General features: G+C 41.9%; 1 long non-coding RNA gene and 1 pseudogene across 1 annotated transcript in view; one reads left to right on the top strand and one right to left on the bottom strand.

Moving 5' to 3' along the window:
* Positions 1–19337, bottom strand: part of LOC144303231 (uncharacterized) — a 58538-nt gene that overhangs the window by 3692 nt on the left and 35509 nt on the right. The gene's annotated exons all lie outside the window — the stretch shown is intronic.
* Positions 14858–16834, top strand: LOC144302824 (T-complex protein 1 subunit delta-like; annotated as a pseudogene).

The following is a 19337-nucleotide window of genomic DNA, read 5'->3' as shown; positions in this document are numbered from 1 at the left end:
TTGGCTCACTATAACTGCTGGTAGACCTGTCACCCAGCAGTACCAATGGCCATTTCAACCTCTGTAAAGAGAATTCCATCGTCGTCATACACTCTCCCTGCTGCCATGGCCTCTGTGTTCACAGGGCCATAGGACAAGCACTGTGCTGGCTGGGTAAAGAAGCTCTCTGACACCCACAGAGCACAGCATTTTGTCTGAGTAAGAGTCTGCTCTTAATCTTCACATGGGACGTGAATACCTTCAGTCTGTAACCATTCAGAGGGATCCAGCTACATACCTCTAAGATTCCTTTGTCACCAATCTTCCAATCTTGATCTTTTTAAGGCCCTGACCATCCAGCCAAACCATCAGCAATTCCCCAAGAGTCAATGCAGATAAGCACTCTGGCTATCTCTCACTCCAGACAAAGTGGACAGTCAAATCTCTGGCTTAAATCTCTGGCCCCTGCGAGGATTTTCCTTTACCAATGTCTTCACAGTCACCCCTGAGTGGGTCTGTGATGCTACAGCTGTCCACTTTCATGTGGTACCACCACATCATATAGGCCCATCCATAATCTAGGCTTAAGTTTTTTTTTAATTTTTATTTATTTATGATAGTCACAGAGAGAGAGAGAGGCAGAGACACAGGCAGAGGGAGAAGCAGGCTCCATGCACCGGGAGCCCGATGTGGGATTCGATCCCGGGTCTCCAGGATTGCGCCCCGGGCCAAAGGCAGGTGCCAAACCGCTGCGCCACCCAGGGATCCCTAGGCTTGAGTTTTTCCTCTCTCAGTCCACTGATCATAAGCAATCCTTCAGAGGCCATAGGCATGGAATGAGGGAGGAGGCAAAGCAGTAAGAATTTGTGTTGCAGGGCTCTGAGCCACCTACTCATGCAATTTACTTGTGCCTAATGGACTGCCTGAGTTCAGTCCATTATATATAAATTATAAATATATATATATATTTCCACTTGATGACAGATTGCTGCTGTGCATGCCCAGCCTTATGTCTAGGTAGGTCAGACAACATCCACATGCTGAAAGCTCAAGCTATATGGTCACCTGATATCCCATGATTAGCCATTCAGGCTCTACCATGATCCAGTAGCAAGTCAGAACCTGCTTCTTGAAAGGAGACTAGCTATTTGCAGAAGAGGACACAGATTTTCTTTGAAAATCCAGAGGTCTGTGCTGTAATTCTTCTACTGGTATTTGCTGGAGTCTCCATACGGGATCCCTGTTTGACACATCACATATTGTTGCATCTGTTGGAGCAAAAGACCCAAGTGGGACAGCAGCTTGTACTACAGCCTAAACGTGCTGCAGAATGTTCTCTTGTTCTCCCCAATCCGCCGGCCTGTAGATGGTCTGAATTCACACACTCATATGTGGTGGATGCTGCCTCCAAAATCCAGAAGGACCTACCAAGGGTCTTGCCTCTTTTTTCTTATAGGTGATGCAAAGTTCACCAACTCATCTCTCACCCTGGGTGGGATATTTCAACATAGTCCAGACCACTGAACCCCCAGAATTTTCACTGCTGGTACGAGTTCTGTATTAGTGCGGGTCCAACCAGGAGAAAGAAGCCATAGAGTATCATGGGCAGAGAAAGATTGGTATAAGAAGTATTAACTATAAGAGAGGAATTGGCCAGTAAAATAAAGAGAATTCTAAGAAATACAGGAATGTATTTCTTAGAAGCAGCCACTATCCTGGAGCTGAGTACTCAACTATTCCCACTATAGTGATTATTAAACTCTGCTGTAGGGGGGCTTGTTTCATCACTAGACGGCAGGGTTCTTGAGAGCAGGGGCCACATGCTAGTTCTCCCTTACATCTCCAGTGCTAACAGGTTCTGAATAAACGTGAGTGAATGAACAGCCTGCAGGAGAACACTCCGCAGCCGCAGGAGAAATATCCCAGATCCAAAGACAGGTATCTCCAGCACACACCTGGATGCTTCTGTCCAATCGAGAGACGCTGATAACCCTTACAAGGGAGTCGTCTGCGGAGGGCTGTGCGTAGCCTTTGTCAGTCTCTCTCTCTCTCTTTTTTTTTTTTTTTAAGATTTTTATTCACTTGTGAGACGGGGGCGGGGGGCAGGCTCCATGCAGGGAGCCCGACGTGGGACTCGATCCCGGGTCTCTAGGATCACGCCCTGGGCTGAAGGCGGCGCTAAACCGCTGCGCCACCCGGGCTGCCCTGTCAGTCTCTTCTCAAGTGGAGGCAAAAGTCTAGCCCAACTTTCCAGACTGTCGCCTCCGGGTTCTTAGTCCCCAGGCGCAGGCTAACCACCCCCCCAAGTCCCAGTCTGTCTCTGAGGCCTCTGCGATCGCGCGCACGCCTCTGGGCCTGGCCTTTGCGGCCGGAACAGGTGCGGACGGGATTCCCATCAGAGGCTCTTCTCGGGACTTAGGAAAACAACTGCCCCGCGGAGCTGGGGCGGGGCGGCCCCTCCCCCCTCCCCCCTCCCCCCTCCCCCCTCCCCGGCGGGGGCGCAGCCGGGCCTAGAAAGCCGGACGCGCTGAGCGAGCTGCTCGCCGACTACCTGCGGTCCTGCTCCCGGGAGCCCCGCGCCCCCGCGCCCTGGCCCGAGGAGGTGCGGCGGCGTCACCAGCGCTTCCCGGGGGAGCCGCGTGGAGCCGGTGGCCCGGCTGGAGCGGGAGATCCTCGCCCACCCGCAGGCCCTCAGCTGGGCCGTGACGTGGCGCTCTTGACCTTCGCGGGGACCCCCCGGAGCCGGGCGAGTGGGAGGCCAGGGTCGGCCAGGCCCGCCGGCACCTGGTGGCCCTCCTCTGCCGCCGGCTCACAGGCCAGCACCGCGCCTGGCTGGAGGCGCACGACGGCGGTGAGCGCTGGGGGCGCGGGGGAGGGGGGCGCCCAGGTGCCCAGGTGCCCAGCACCCGGAGGGCCCTCGCCGTCCGTGTTCGCCCGGTTGGGGCATTCCTTTCAGCAGGAGGAGGACCCTTGGAAGTCTGGCTCTCCCCCTCCTGGTGGAGTCAGACTGGCAGAGACGGCCCTTGCTAGAAGGCTCTTATTAACCCGTTCCGGAGCGGCTGCGCGCCGCCTGGTTTGCACGCTTCGGCCTTCCCCTGCGCGTCTTCAGGGCTTCAGGATGCACCCACGTTAGGTCTGGATGTTTGGCTCATAGAGAGATCCCCAAACTGGCGAAGTCAGCAGCGGGGGGGCCCTGGGCCAGGTGGATTCTTTCTCCTCTGCCTGTTAAGCCACCTTTGGAGAGACAGACCCCAGAACGCTGCAGGGTGGAGAGCACCAGCCTAAGTGTGAAAAGCCGTTCCCTTGCCCAGCCGCCAACGCCTCTCAGGAAGAGCCAAAGCCAGAGGTGTTGGCGGGTGGGTGCAGGCACCCAGTGGTGGTGCCGACTCAATGTTCCTTCACTTCTGTTCCATTGCACCCAACCCTTAATTGGGTGATAACCAGGTGCCCTGGCTTTCAGCTGTAGGTCGTTGATCTCTGTGGTCTAGACTAGAGGGGCAGGCCATTGCCCTGCAGCTCCTAAACCAATTTAATGATCAAGGAAAGCTCATCCTTCAGGAAGAGGGTAGCATGCCTCTTGGTTTCTGAGCTAGACTCCTGTTTCTTTACTCTTTTCCTTACTGGAGTTGAATCAAGGACCCACGTTGTAGAATAAATACGGCCAAAGTATTAAAATCAGCTATTAAAAAAGAAAATCCAGGGAATTAAGGAAGACACTACAGGAAATTTAGCCTCTTGTTGGCAGTTGGCCTCACCTGTCGTGATGAATTCAGCTCCACTTGTGGAGGAGAGGTAGTACCTGAATCAGAACCTTGACCTTATACCAACACGTTGGGGTATTAGCATTCTTCTTGGCCTGTGTGCTGTCCTTCAACCATCCAGGCCTGTGAACTCTAAGAACCAGACCTGAGCCATTGTCTTAAGTGGGCATTTGGCCTTTGAGGGCCCTCAGCACTTAAAGAGGAAATTGATTGGGAGGAGGTCATTTTTTTATTTCTCATTTTAACTAATTAACATTGACTAAGGAATCCTCCTTTAACATCAAGAAGCCCAGATTCCCCCAACTGAGTAAACTGGATAGGCCCACACCTCTCCTAGCTACAGTTAAAAATGCCACTATCTCAGGGCACCTGGGTGGCTCAGTGAGTTAATCCACCGACTGTTGAATTCAGTTTAGGTCCTGATCTCAAGGTTGTAAGATAGAGCCCCATGGGCAAGGCATGGAGCCTGCTGAAGATTCTCTCTCTCTCTCTCTCTCTCTCTCTCTCTCTCACCCCCCCCCTCCCTGAACACCCCCCTCCCCCGGGTTCCTTACTTTAAAAAAAAAAAAAAAAGCCACTCTCTGGACTTCCATTCCTTTCTTCTCCGTTTTTTCTGAATGGAGCTACTTGTTTTATTGCCTTAGGTGATCGTTTTCAACGTAGCGATTTGCCAGTTCCCCAAATGGCCTCTGCCTTTCCCTGGGAAAAGAATGTGATAGTCTACCTTCCTCTTAGTTTTTTTTTCTTTGAAATTTTGTTATTTTTACTTAAAATTTGGTATGTTAATTAAACAATGTTACTAATTTCAGATGTGCAATACAGTGATTGAAATGCGGGGTATGGGGCACCTTGGTAGTTCAGTGGTGGAGAGTCTGCCTTCCACTCAGGTCGTGATCCTGGGATCCTGGGATCCAGTCCCTCATAGGCTCTCCACAGGGAACCTGCTTCTCTCTCTGCCTATGTCTCTGCCTCTCTCTGTGTGTCTGTCATGAATAAATAAGTGAAATCTTAAAAAAAAAAATGTGGGGTGTCTGGGTGGCTCAGTCAGTTGTCTACTTTCTGCTCGGGTCATGATCCCAGGGTCCTGGGATTGAACTGCCTTGGACTCCCTGCTCAGTGAGAAGCCTGCTTATCCCTCTGCCCCTCCACCCTACGCCCATTCATGCTCTCTCTCAAATCTAAAAACAATAATGAAAATCTGTAATGCTTCATGATTTAATTTGCCCATCTCCCCAGCCACCTCCCCTCTAGTTTTCTGTATAAGTCTATTTTTGCTCTTTTGTTCAGTTCTTTAGTTTTTTAGACTCCACATATCAATGAAATCATGCTTTTTGTCTCTGGCTTATTTAACTGCGGATAATGTCTTCTAGGTCCATCATGTTGTTGCAGATGGAAAGATCTCATTCTTCTTTATGGCTGAGTAATATTCTATTGTATAAATATATCCTATCTTTGTCCATTCATCTATAAATGGACACTTGAGTTGTTTCATAGTTTGCCTATTGTATATACTGCTGTAATGAGCACAGGGGTGCATATTTCTTTTCAAATTAATGTTTTTGTTTTCTTCAGGTAAATACCCAGAAATTGAATTACCGGGTTGTATGATATTTCTACTTTAATTTTTTTTTTTTTGAGGAACTGCCGTAGTATCTTCTATAGTGGCTGCACCAATTTACATTCCCACCAATACTTCCCTTTTCTCCACATCTTCAACTCTTGTTATTTCTTGTATTTTGATACTAGACATTCTTACTGGTGTGAGATGACCTCCCATTGTGGTTTTGATTTACATTTCCCCTGATGATGAGTGATGTTGAGCATCTTGTCATGTGTCCATTGATCACACCTGTATATCTTTGGAGAAATGTCTGTTCAGGTCCTCTGCCCATTTTTAATCAGATATATTGGTGGGTAGGGAGGTTAGTATCCTCTTAGCTTTTGAAAAAAGTAAATCAAAAGATGAGTATTCTTGCTGTGACAAACTGTCTCCTATGTCCTTCTTTCCCCCATGTTGGATTACTTAAAAATCCTAACTCGGTTTTCTAAGTACAGGTTGCCTCTTGGTCAGTATTTACTTTTTCGACTCTTTAAATCCAGGAGTTGTCTTGCTGTTTAATTCAGAAGTTCGAGGGATCCCTGGGTGGCTCGGTGGTTAAGTGTCTGCCTTCAGCTCAGGGCGTGATCCTGGAGTCCCAGGATCGAGTCCCACATCAGGCTCCCTGCCTGTGTCTCTGCTTCTCTCTCTCTCTCTGTCTCTCATGAATAAATAAATCTTTTTAAAAAAATTCAGAAGTTCTAGTGCATCTTATTGAGTTCAGGTGTAGAGCATTCTGAAACTATCTAATTCCCTTCTCCTTCCCCCTTGTAGGATGGCTTTTGTCTCTTCTTCACACCCATGCTGCCATCTTCTTGGAAAAGACTACTGGTCAAGGTTCTTCTGTCATGCTTTGCCACAATGATCTTAATCTACTTCTGGAAAAGATTATCATGAGTTCTAAAATAATTAACCCATTTCTACCTGCCTGTGACCAGCCAACTGGATTTGAGATGTGAAAGAATAGAACAGAGTAAACCACCTTCTGAGACATTTTTACCTGCATTCATCTGAGGAGTCCTATGGTGATGATTCAGCCAGTGTTTTAACTGCTGGCAAGCTCTCAGAGGTATTAGGACAAAGGCACAAGTGGCTCTTTGAGTGGGAGAAATGGATTCTACGGGTTCATTACTCTAAAGAATTGCAGTAGAAGCTACATTCTAGTGAGTAGGAAACCTGGTGCTTTTTGCTGCATTTGGATAAGAATGAATATGAATCTCTACCCACAGTTTTGTGTGCTACTGCTGACTCCTTTGTCAGGTTGGTTAGTCAGGGGTAGAATGCCAGAAGGCCTCCAAGTCCCAGTTTGACAAGGAATGTAATACTAAAAACTCAGATAAGGAATCCTTTCTCAATCCTTTGAAATCTAATTTCTGAGCCTACCTTTCTAGATTTTTATATATCAAGAATTTTTTTCTGACTTCAATAAATTGTTAAATATTCAAATTTTTTTTTCAAATTTTTAATAAACTTAAATATCTAAAAATTTTTGTTGGTTATCTTTGGGATTTAATAAGACTTTAGGAGTAACTTGATGAAAAGTTTCTTTGCTATTTCTTTAAATACAATACATATAATTCTTGATTTTATTTATTTTTAAAGATTTTATTTATTCATGAGAGACACAGAGGCAGAGACCTAGGCAGAGGGAGAAGCAGACTCCCTGCAGGGCGCCCAATGTAGGACTTGATCCTAGGACCCTGGAATCATGACCCAAGCCAAAGGGAGACCCTCAACCACTGAGCCACCCAGGCATCCCCAATTCTTGATTTTTAAACAATCAATACACAAGCTCATAAATAGTCCTTTACTTCCACCTTTTTTCTGCAGTCAACTGATAACCTGCAAGGTGTTGGAGAGGAAAACTTTAACTCTATGCTCTTAGAATCCCTGTGAATTTAGCAGTCCAAAGACAGATTGATGAGTGAAAAACATACAGATCTTACTTTGTTTTTATAGGAGACTTTATAGAAAAGTGAAAACTTCAAAGAAGTATGTAGATTTGGGGTTTATATACCATTTTAACAAAAAGTGATAAATTGTGAAGTAGACAAAAGAAAGGGGTTAGACTGGTAGGGGTAGTATATTGTGGGGAAAGTTACCAGAAAACTAATGTGGAAACTAATGGAAGAAAAAGGTTATTTTAGTCCAGTTTATACAGACTTCCCTTGGTATTGATTTCCATTTCCAGTGATGAGTGTTCCCTCCTCCTGGGGTAGGAGGACACCTTTCTCAAGGTACCTGGCTGGCTCAGTTGGTGGAATGTGTGACTTTTAATTTCGGTTGTGTGTTTGAACCCTATGTTGGGGATAGATATTTTATCACCTTCTTTTTTATTTAATTTCTGTTTTTACAGTTACATTCTACCCTTTTGTTGTATTTAATTTTATAATGTGTGTGTGTGTGTGCATGTGTATGAGTATTTTCTGTCTTTATAATTTGGGGATGCAGTTTCTTCCAAAAGAGCAAAATATATCCAGAATCTAGTGTATGGCTCTATTCTCTTCACCTGTCTGATCATGTTTGCTGTTTTGTTTTGTTTTTTCTTTTTTTGTTTTGTTAAAGCCTTTTTAAATTTTCATCTTTACAGTCACATTCTATCCTCTCAATGTATTTAATTTTATTTTTATATACAAATGTTTTTCTTTCCCTACAACTTTGAGATATAATTTCTTCTAACTGACCAAAATACAATCAGTATATAGTGTTTTGTTCTGTTCACCTATTTACAGTTACATGCCATCCTTTCATTGTACTTTTTTTGTACATAGAAGTTTTTCTTTCCTCTCTTCTTTCTTTCCTCTCCTTTCTTTCCTCTCTTCTTTCTTTCCTCTCTTCTTTCTTTCCTCTCTTCTTTCTTTCCTCTCTTCTTTCTTTCCTCTCTTCTTTCTTTCCTCTCTTCTTTCTTTCCTCTCTTCTTTCTTTCCTCTCTTCTTTCTTTCCTCTCTTCTTTCTTTCCTCTCTTCTTTCTTTCCTCTCTTCTTTCTTTCCTCTCTTCTTTCTTTCCTCTCTTCTTTCTTTCCTCTCTTCTTTCTTTCCTCTCTTCTTTCTTTCCTCTCTTCTTTCCTCTCCTCATGAGAGACACAAAGAGAGGCAGAGACCCAGGGAGAGGGAGAAGCAGACTCCATGCAGGGAGCCCAATGTGGAACTTGATCCCAGGTCTCCAGGATCATGGCCTGGACTAAAGGCAGCACTAAACTGCTGAGCCACCTAGGCTGCCCCAGTTTTTCTTTCATTACAGTTTTGGGACTTGTTTTCTAACAAATGGACCAAAATATACACAGGACCTAGTGTATTTCTCTATTCTGTTCACCTGTTTGATTATATCCTCTTGCACTCTTATTTTTTTCCTTTGGTTTTGGCTCTTATTTTTTTTAGTGTATATTTCTCTGGGGTTGTTGCCATTTTAGTATTTTGTTTCCTTGTCCATCTATACTTATCCAGGTAGAATGACAAGATGAAAAAAATTCACCTCAAAAAGAACAAGAGGCAGTACTAACTGCCAGAGACTTAATCAGTATGAACATAAGTAAGATGTTAGAACTAGAGTTCAGAATGACAACTATAAAGATACTAGCAGGGCTTGAAAAAAGCATAGATGCTAGAGAATTCCTTTCTGGAGAAATAAAAACTAAAATCTAATCAAGTTGAAATAAAGACTATTAACAAGGGATGCAATAAAAAATGGAGGCTCTAACTGCTAGGATAAATGAGGCAGAAGAGAGAATTAATGATCCAGAAGACAAAATGATGGAGAATAAAGAAGCTGAGTAAAAGAGAACTACTGGATCACCAGGGGGAAAAAAAATCAAGAGATGAGTGATACCATAAAGTGAAACAATATTAGACTAATTGGGATCCCAGAAGAAGAGGAAAAAGAGGGGCAAAAGGTATATTGGAGCAAATTATAGCGGAGAACTGTCCTAATCTGGGGGAAGAAAACAGACATCCAAGTCAAGGAGGCATGAAGAACCCCCCCCCCATCAATAAAAATAGGTCAACACCCTAAATATAACAGTGAAATTTACAAATCTCAGACAAAGAGAAAATCCTGTAGGTCTGTATGAAACCCACAAGGGTTAGAAACATTAGACTGGCAGTTGACCTATCCACAGAGACCTGGCAGGCCAGAAAGGACTGGCATGATCTATTCAAGGTGTTAAATGAAAAAAACATGCAGCCAAGAAAAGTTTATCCAGCTAGGATCTCGTTCAAAATAGAAGAGGTAAAAAGCTTCCAGGATGAACAAAAACTAAAAGAATATGTGACAACCAAACCAGCCCTGCAAGAAATATTGAAAAGGATCCTTTAAGCAAAGAGCCCAAAAGAGACCAGGAAGGAACAGAGACAATATACAGAAACAGTGACTCTACAGTTAATAGAATGGCACTAAAGTCATATCATTCAATAGTTACTCTGATTGTAAATGGGCTAAATGCCCCAATCAAAAGGCACAGGGTATCAGATTGGATAAAAAAAAAAAAAAAGCAAGACCCATTGATGTGCTGTCTTCAAGAGACTCACTTTAGACCCTAAAACACCTCCAGATTTAAAGTGAAGGGTGGAAAACCATTTATCATGCTAATGGACATCAAAAGAAAGCTGAGGTGGCAATCCTTATATCAGACAAATTAGATTTCAGAACAGAGATAACAAAGACTGTAATAAGAACACTATATCATAACTAAAGGGTCTAACAAGATCTAGCAATTGTAAATATGCCACTAACATGGGAGCAGCCAGTTAAATGAGCCAATTAATAACAAGCACATCAATAATACAATAATAGTAAGGGACTTTAACACCGCACTAACTTCCATGGATGGATTATCTAGAAGATCAATAAGGAAACAAGGGCTTTGAATCACACTCTGGACCAGATGGACTTCAAAATATATTCAGAACATTCCATCCTTTTAAAAAAGATTTTATTCATGAGAAACACAGAGGCAGAGACAGGCAGAGGGAGAAGCAGGCTCCATGCAGGGAGCCTGATGTGGGACTCAATCTGGGGACTCTAGGATCATGCCCTGAACTGAAGGCAGACGCTCAACCACTGAGCCACCCAGGCAACCCAGAACATTCCATCCTAAAGCAACAGAATACACATTCTTCTTGAGTGCACATGGAACATTCTCTAGAATAGATCATATACTGGGTCACAAATCAGGTCACAACTAGTACCAAAAGAATGGGATTGTTCCATGCATATTATTAGACCACAAGGCTTTGAAAATGGAACTCAATCACAAGAGGAAGTTTGGAAAGAACTCAAATACATGGAGGCTAAAGAGCATCCTACTAAAGAATGAATGGGTCAACCAGGAAATTAAAAAAGAATTTTAGGGATCCCTGGGTGGCTCAGCGGTTTAGCGCCTGCCTTTGGCCCAGAGCGCAATCCTGGAGTCCCGGGATCGAGTCCCACATCGGGCTCCTGGCATGGAGCCTGCTTCTCCCTCCTCCTGTGTCTCTGCCTCTCTCTCTATGTCTATCATAAATAAATAAAAATAAATCTTTAAAAAAAATAAAAAAAAAGAATTTTAAAAAGTCATGGAAACAAATGAAAATGAAAGCACAACCGTTCAAAACCTTTGGGATGCAGCAAAAGCAGTCCTAAGAGGGAAGTATATAGTAATAAAATCCCTTCTCAAGAAACAAAGTTCTCAAATGTACAACCTAACCTTAGACCTAAAGGAACTAGAGAAAGAATAGCAAAGAAAGCCTAAACCTAGCAGGAGAAGAGAAGTAATAAACATTAGAGCAGGAATCAATGAAAATAGAAACCAAAAGAACAATAGAACATATCAACAAGATGAAGAGCTTGTTCTTTGAAAGAATAAGATTGACAAGCCCCTGGCCAGACTTGTCAAAAAGAGAAAAGATCCAAATAAAATCATGAAAGAGGAGAGATCACAACCAACACTGAAGAAACACAATTATAAGAACATATTATGAGCAACTATATGCCAACAAATTAGGAAATCTGAAAGAAATGGATGCATTCCTACAGATGCATAAATTACCAAAACTGAAACAGGAAGAAATAGAAAATCAGAGCAGACCCATAACCAGCAATGAAATTGAAGCAAAAACCTCCCAACAAAGAAGAGTCCAGGGCTGGATGGCTTCCAAGGGAATTCTACCAAACATTCAAAGAATAATATTGATTCTTCTGAAGCTATTTCAAAAAAATAGAAATGGGAGGGAAACTTCCAAACTCATTTTTTAAGGCCAGCATTACCTTGATCCCAAAACCAGACAAAGACCCCACCAAAAAGAAGAATTACAGACAAATATCCCTGATGAACATGGATGCAAAAATTCTCATCACGATACTAGCCTAATATGATCCAACAGTACATTAAAAGATTATTCACCACAACCAAGTGGGATTTATTCCTGGGCTGTGAGGGTGGTTCAACATCCACAAATCAATCAATGTGATACACTACTTTAATAAAGGACAGGAACCATATAATCTTCTCAAAGATGCAGAAAAAGCATTTGACAAAGTACATCATCCTTTCTTGATTAAAACTTGTCACAGTGTAGAGATAGAGGAAACATAGATCGGTGTCATAAAAGTCATCTATGAAAAGCCCACGGTGAATATCATTCTCAATGGGGAAAAACTGAGGGCTTTTCCCTAAGGTTGGGGACATGGCAGGGATGTCCACTCTCACCACTGCTGTTCCACTTAGTACTAGAAGTCCTAGCCTCTGCAATCAGGCAACAAAAAGAAATGAAAGGTATCTAAATCGGCAAAGAAGTCAAATTCTCACTCTTTACAGATGACATGATACTCTGTATGGAAAACCCAATTCTCAGCCCTAAAATTGCTAGAACTCCTACATGAATCCAGCAAAGTGGCAGAATGTAAAATCAATGCACAAAAATCAGTTGCATTTCTATGCACTAACAATGAGAAGAAAGAGAAATTAAGGAGTCAATCCCATTTATAATTGTGCCCCAAACCATAAGATACCTAGGAATACACCTAACCAAGGAGGCAAAGGATCTGTACTCAGAAAACTCACTAGTTTTCTGACAGTCATGACAGTCATGAAAAGAAATTGAAGAAGACACAAAGAAATAGAAAACTTTCCATGCTCATGGGTCAGAAGAACAAATATTATTAAAAAATGTCTATGCTACTTAGAGCAGCCTATACATTCAATGGAATCCCTATCAAAATACCATCAACTGGAACTGGAGGGTATGATACTGAATGAAATAAGTCAGTTGGAGAAGGACAAACATTATATGGTCTCATCCATTTGGGGAATATAAAAAATAGTGAAAAGGAATAAAGGGGAAAGGAGAGAAAATGAGTGGGAAATATCAGAGACGGAGACAGAACATGAGGGACTCCTAACTCTGGGAAACGAACAAGGGGTAGTAGAAAGGGAGGTGGGTGGGGGGTTGGGGTGACTGAGTGACAGGCACTGAGGGGGGCACTTGATGGGATGAGCACTGGGTGATATGCTATATGTAAGCAAATTGAACTCCAATAAAAAATTTTTTTAATACCATCTTATTTTACAGAGTTGGAACAAATAATCCTAAAATTTGTATAGAATCAGAAAAGACTCCAAATAGCCAAAGGATTGTTGAATGGTGGCATCACAATTCTGGACTTCAAGTTCTATTACAAAGCTGTAATCCTCAAAACAGTATGGTACTGGCACAAAACCAGTCATATAGATCAATGGATAAAGAACCCAAAAATGGACCCTCAACTCTATGGTCAGCTACTCTTCAACAAAGCAGGAAAGAATATCCAATGGGAAAAAGTCTCTTCAATAAATGGTGTTGGGAAAATTGGACAGCCACAAGCAGAATGAAACTGGACCATTTCCTCGCACCATACACAAAAATAGACTCAAAATGGATGAAAGACCTACATGTGAGACAGGAATCCATCAAAATCCTAGAAGAGAACACATGCAGAAATCTCTTTGACCTCAGCCACAGCAACTTCATCATGATAAAAAGCTTTTGCACAGCAAAGGGAACAGTCGACAAAACCAAAAGGGAGAAGAATGGGAGAAGATATTTGCAAATGGCACATCAGATAAAAGGCTAGTATCTAAAATCTATATAGAACTTATCAAACTCAACACCCAAAGAACAAATAATCCAATCAAGAAATGGGCAGAAGTCATGAACAGACATTTCTCCAAAGAAGACATACAGATGGCCAGCAGACACGTGAAAAAATGTTCACATCACTCAGCATCAGGGAAATACAAATCAAAACCACAATGAGATACCACTTCACACCAGTCAGAATGGCTAAAATGAACAAGTCAGGAAATGACAAACGTTGGCAAGGATGCAGAGAAAGGGGAACCAGCCCTCTTACACTGTTAGTGGGAATGCAAGCTGGTGCAGCAACTCTGGAATACAGAATGGAGATTCCTTAAAAAGTTGAAAATAGAGCTACCCTATGTATGACCCAGCAATTGCACTACTAGGTATTTACCCCAAAGATACAAATAGAGTGATCCGAAGGGACACCTGCACCCCAATGTTTGTAGCAGCAATGTCCACAATAGCCAAACTATGGAAAGAACCCAGATGTCCATCAACAGATGAATGGATAAAGAAGATTTGGTATATATACACAATGGAATACTACTCAGCCATCAAAAAAAAAATGAAATCTTGCCATTTACAACAAAGTAGATGGAACTAGAGGGGATTATGCTAAGCAAAATAAGGCAGACGGAGAAAGACAAATACCATATGATTTCATTCATATGTGGAATTTAAGAAATGAACCTAGGGGAAGGGAAGGAAAAATAAAATTGATGTGATGATCACTGGGTGTATATGCAACTGATAAATCACTAAATTCTACCTCTGAAACTAAAACAGCAGGGGGCATGGGCACCTGGATGGCTCAGTCAGTTAAGCACCCAAGCCCCCAACTCTTGGTTTTAACTCAGGTCATGATCTCAGGGTCATGAGATCAAGCTCCTCGTTGTGCTCTGTGCTGTGTGTGGAGCCTTCTTTAAAAAGTCTCTCTCTCTCTCTCTCTCTCTCTCTCTCTCTCTCTCTTTCCCTCCCTTTCCCTCCTCCCTTCCTCCCTCCTCTCCCCCCACTTCTGTACCTTCCCCCACCCCCAACTTGTGTGTACATGTGCTCTCTCTGTAAAAAAAACAAAATACCTTTCTCCTAGGAAATTTATGCCCTGGTTTTAGACAGAAAAGTAGAGGGCAGAGAGCTCCTCCTGTACATGCTATTTTTCAGTTGCCTTAAGCTCAAGATAATATGCAAAAATTTCATATTTTGGAGTGAAATGTTCTAATCTACATGGTTAACAGTGCATGCCATTATTCTGCAGCCAATTGGAACCCACACCCATCTGTCCTTTCTGAGCTCACCCAAACTCTCCAGGCTTACCATGTCCAAACAGTGGTGCTCTGGAATGGATGCTCCCCAGGGCTGCTAGCAGCTGCAGGAAAAGCACCTATGAGAACTGCAGAAGCCAACCCAAATTTACTTCAAGTTCTCCATGGTCAAAGCCATTGCCAATGCTATTAGAACAAGCCTAGGACAAAAAAAGATAAAAATAATTGACACAGGAAAGGTGATGTGACCATTACAAACGATGTCATCACTGTTCTGAAGCAAATGCAAGCATTATAACCCAACAGCCAGAATGCTGGCAGAGCTGTCTAAGGCTCAAGATAAAGTAGGAGGTGGTACCACACTTATGATGATCATTGCTGGTTCTCTTAGATTCCTGTATGAAGCTTTTTCAGAAAGGGATTCATCCATAATTTCCAAGTCATTCCAGAAGGATTTGGAAAAGGGTATTGAAACCTTAACTCGTCTTGACCCGTGGAACTGAGTGACAGAGAAACTGTTAAAAAATGCAACCACTTCACTGAACTCAAACATTTTCTTCATGTTCAAGTCTGCTTTCCCCATTAAGTGGAAATGCAGTGAGGGAAGTGATGGACTTGGCTGCAGCTACTGGTGTAGAGGTTAGAGATACCAAACTAGTTAAGAAACCTCAAGGGTATTATGCCAAGTAAAGTAAGTCATATGGAGAAAAACAAATAATTATGATGTCTCTCCCAGGTGGAATCTAAAAAAAAAAAAATTTAAAAAACAACCTCATTGATAACCAGAATGGTAGTTGCCAGGGTCAGGGAATGGGGTGAATAGTGTTTTTGTTTTGTTTTGTTTTGTTCTGGTTAATTTTTATTTTTTTATTATTATTCTTTTAAGATTTATTTTTTTACTTGGGAGAGAGGGAATCTCAAGTAGATTCCCTGCTGAGCAGACTTCCTGCCAAGTGTGGAGCCCAGTGAGGGACTTGATTCCATGACCCTGAGATCATGACCTGAGCCAAAACCAAAGGTCAGACGTTCAACCAGTTGAGCCACCCAAGCACCCTAAGTTTATGTATTTAAGTAATCTCTACCCATGATATGAGGCTTGAATTTACAACCCTGAGATCAAGAATCTCATGTATAGTTATGTGTACAGTTTATGTACTTTATATAGCATATATATATATGTATATATAATGAAATTGAGTGAGACAAATGATGACTACAAATGTAAAACAGCTGGTTGTCACCCAAAAGATGACCTAACCAGAGTTAAAAAGGCTAAGATTGGGCTTACTCAGTTTTCCTTATGTGCTCCCAAAACAGATAGGGATAATTACATAGTAATTTCCGATATGTCCAGATGGGCCCAATGCTAAGAAAGAAGAGAGCCTATATTCTAAATTTAGTGAAGCAAAATTTTTAAGCCGGATATAATGTTCTTATACAGAAGTTTATTCTTAAGAGATGCTGCTCTTAGTGATCTTGCATTACATTTCCTGAACAAAATGAAGATTACGGTGGCTAGAGATATTCAAAGAGAAGACACTGAAGTTCTCTGTAAGGCAACTGGAACCAACCCAGTTGTTTAATTTGACCAGTTCACTGGGGACATGTTGGATTTGACTGAGCTAGCTGAGGGGATCAATTTAAGTGATTCTGGCAAACTGCTCAAAATCACTGGGAAAGAAGTTACAATTGTGCATGGTTCTAACAAATTGGTGATTGATGAAGCTGAGCGTTCCATTCACGATGCCCTATGTATCATTTGCTGTTTAGTGAAGCAAGAGCTCTTCTTGTGGGGAGTGGTGCTCCAGAGATAAAGTTGGCCCTATGGTTAACTGAATATTCATGAACATTGAGTGGTATAGAAAATTCTGTTGTGTTCTAATGCAGATGTAATGGAAGTCCTTCCAAGAACACTAGCTGAAACTGCTGGCCCGAATCCCGTTTCTGCAGTATTAGAATTAAGAAACTGGCATGCCCAAGGAGAAAAACTGTAGACATTAATGTCCAAAAAGGTGGTATTTTCAATGACTTTGAAATAACAGGTTGTCCAGCCTTCATTGGTTTCAGTCAGTGCACTTATCCTAGCAACCGAAACTGTCTGGAACATTGTACAAATCGATGACGTGGTAAACACTCAGTAATCTGGCTAACACTTGCTCACTTGGCATCATCATGGCCACTGACAGTGTGGTTGGAGTAGAAGACTGCCTTGGTGTTTCTTGTTCAGAAGACTCTTTCCAGGTCTTGGTCTTCCATTTGGCACTTGCTTGAAATGGTATTTATACACTTTAATGACAATACTAAATACTTGGTTTCAGAAAATAGTATGGTATCCCTCCAGGTCTTTTAGGCCATTATAAAAACTGGACCTGCTCTTTTGATTAGTCTTTTTTTTTTTTTTTTTTGAGAGAGAGAGAGGAGAGAGTACAAGCAATGGAGGTGAGGGTGCAGGCCAGAGGGAGAGGGGGGAGAATCCCAATCAGCCTCTACAGTCAGCGCAATGAAAGGTTACATTAACTCTCCAATAATGCAGAATGCACTAGGATGGAAGAACAAGACAGAGCTCCATGTTCTGAAGAGAAAGGGCTCATAAGACTAGTCAAGGGCGCCCGGGTGGCTCAGTCAGTTAGGCATCTGACTCTTGATTTTGGCTCGGGGTCACGGTCTCAGGGTCAGGCAATTGACCTGATGTAACCTTTCATTGCTTTGTATTTTAGGGTGTTTCTTCCCTATGACTATGAGAAACAGTATCTCACTTTTTTTTTTTTTTTTTTTGTGCATAGCCATGCATGACTATGTCTGTAGGAGAGACTCCTAGAGATTCTAAATCAGTTTATGTGTATTAAAAGCTGGCTACTACCAAATTATTATTTGAAATAGAGTCTATCTATCCACACTTATGCCAGGGTAGGGAATATTTAGCTCTTCACACTCTTGCCAGTATTAAATTTTCCTAAGTTTTTGCCTTTATGGCTTTTGGAGTTTGGGTCTTTTTAGGAAGGTCATCCTTGTCCCAAGATTATAAAGAAAATCTGTGTTTTGGGTCACCAAAGCAGTCTGTAATTCTTTAAGTATAGTATGAAGTAGGATTCACTTCTAAGAGTTGAGGTAGATATTTCAGCATTGCAGGTAGATCATTTGCAAATATCTTCTCCTATTCAGTAGGTTGTCTTTGTTTTGTTGTTTCCCTTGCTGTGCAAAAGCTTTTCATTTTGATGTAGTCTCAGTAGTTTATTTTTGTTTTGTTCCTTTGCCTCAGGAGAAATACCTAGAAAAAGTTGGCATGGCCAGTGTCAGAGCAATTACTGCCTGCACTCTCTTCTAGAATTTTTTTTGTAAGATTTATTTATTTATTTTAGAGAGCACATGTGCAAGTAGAAAGGGGAGGGGCAAAGGGAGATAGAATCCAAAGTCAACTCCCCACTGAGCATAGTGCCCAACTTGGGGTTTGATCTCATGACCAGAGATCATGACTTGAGCCAAAATCAAGAGTTGGACACAACCAACTGAGCTACCCAGGTGCCCCTTTTCTAGGATTTTTATGGTTTGAGGTCTCACATAAAGGTCTTCATTCCATTTTGAGTTTTTTTGTTTGTTTATGGTGTAGGAAAATAGTCCAGTTTCATTCTCTGCATGTAGCTGTCCAGTTTTCCCAACACCATTTATCAAAGGGCCTTTTTCCCATTGCATATCCCTGCCTCCTTTGTCATAAATTAATTGATCATATAATCATGGGTTTATTTCTAGGCTCTCTATTCTGTTCTGGTGATCATACTGTTTTGATTACTAAGCTTTTTTTTTTTAAGATTTTATTTATTTATTCATGAGACACAGAGAGAGAGAGTCAGAGACACAGAGGGAGAAGCAGGCTCCATGCAGGGAGCCTGACATGGGACTCGATCCCGGGTCTCCAGGATCAGGCCCTGGGCTGAAGGCGGTGCTAAACCACTGAGCCACCTGGGCTGCCCTGATTACTAAGCTTTATAATATATCTTAAAATCTGGGATTGTGATAGCTTCAGTTTTGTTCTTCTTGCTCAAGATTTCTTTGGCTATTTCCATGGTTCCACACAAATTTTAGAATTATTTGTTTTGTGAAAAATGCTGTTGTATTTTGATAGGGATTACATTAAATCTGTAGGATGCATTGGATAATGTGGACATTTTCACCGTATTTATTCTTCTAATCCATGAGCATAGAATATCTTTCCATATGTTTGTGTCATCTTCAATTTCTTTATCAGTGTTTTATAGTTTTCAGAGTACAGGTCCTTTACCTCCTTAGTTAAATTTATTCCTAGGTATTTTGGGTACAATTGTCTTAATTTTTCTTTACTACTTCATTATTAGCATATAGAAATGTAATTCATTTCTGTATATTGATTTTGTATCCTGCAACTTTACTGAATTGATTTATGAGTTCTTGTAGTTTTTTGGTGGAGTCTTTAAGGGTTTCTATATATAGTATCATGTCATCTGCAAATAGAGTTATACTACTTCTTTACAATTTGGATACCTCTTATTTCTTATCTGATTGCTGTGGCTAGGACTTCCAGTTGTGGTAATAAAAGTGGTAAGAGTGGACATCTTTATCTCGTTCCTGAGCTTGGAGGAAAAGCTCTCAGTTTTTCATCATGGAGTATGA

This window comes from Canis aureus, chromosome 32 (assembly GCF_053574225.1).
Source record: "Canis aureus isolate CA01 chromosome 32, VMU_Caureus_v.1.0, whole genome shotgun sequence".
NCBI lineage: Eukaryota > Metazoa > Chordata > Mammalia > Carnivora > Canidae > Canis > Canis aureus.
This window is presented reverse-complemented; position numbering and strand designations above follow the sequence as displayed.